The sequence below is a fragment of the Octopus bimaculoides genome, chromosome 1, assembly GCF_001194135.2.
Source record: "Octopus bimaculoides isolate UCB-OBI-ISO-001 chromosome 1, ASM119413v2, whole genome shotgun sequence".
Taxonomy (NCBI): Eukaryota; Metazoa; Mollusca; class Cephalopoda; order Octopoda; family Octopodidae; genus Octopus; species Octopus bimaculoides.
Genome location: NC_068981.1, coordinates 181755632 through 181756467, shown reverse-complemented (window position 1 = coordinate 181756467; position 836 = coordinate 181755632).

Genomic DNA, 836 nt, shown 5'->3' with positions numbered 1-836 from the left:
GTGTGTGTGTGTCTGTGTGTGCGCGTGTGAATGCGTGTGAATGTGTGTGTGTGTGTGTATGTGTGCCTGTGTGTCTGTATGTGTCCATGTCTGTGTGTGTGTGTGTGTGTATATATATATATATATATATATATATATATATATATAAATGCATACATACATACATATACATTTAATACACATACACACATACACACATTAATTTATCATTTCTGCTTTCTCATTAAATTAAGGATTTATAGGAAGTGTAAGAGGTGGGTTAGCAATCTAGTTAAGCCATGGTTGACAACAGTGGAGGTCAACAGCTGTTTGTTGCTGAGGTACCCTGAACAAAGCAATAAGAACAGAACTAGTAACATGTAGTGAAGAACAAATTATGGAGAGAAACAGAGAAGAGGAGCTGATAAATAAGTTAGAAGTAATTAGGAAAGGCATTGCAACCAAAACGCCAGTGATGAGAATAGTCCTTGATCATTTATTCAATACACAGCAATGAAGATTGCATTGGTAGACCCAAGGTGCATTCACTAAAATATTAGGGGATGAAAGTTGTACAATGAGTTCAAAAGATGGAAGTATGGTTCAGTCTGGAAACAGACTGGGATGATGCATGGCATTCTATTTTAAATAAATGTATGTGGATGTGGGGAGAGACAGAGAGAGGGGTGGGGATCACAAAGCATTTGAGATGGATGGTAGTGGATAGTTTGTGATATTCACTCCAGTTCATTATATTCTGAGTTCAAATCTCATTGAAGTCAATTTTGACTTTCATTCTTCAAGGGGCCCCTTATTAAATGATGTGCCAGTCTAGTATTGGGGGTCAATGGTATCAA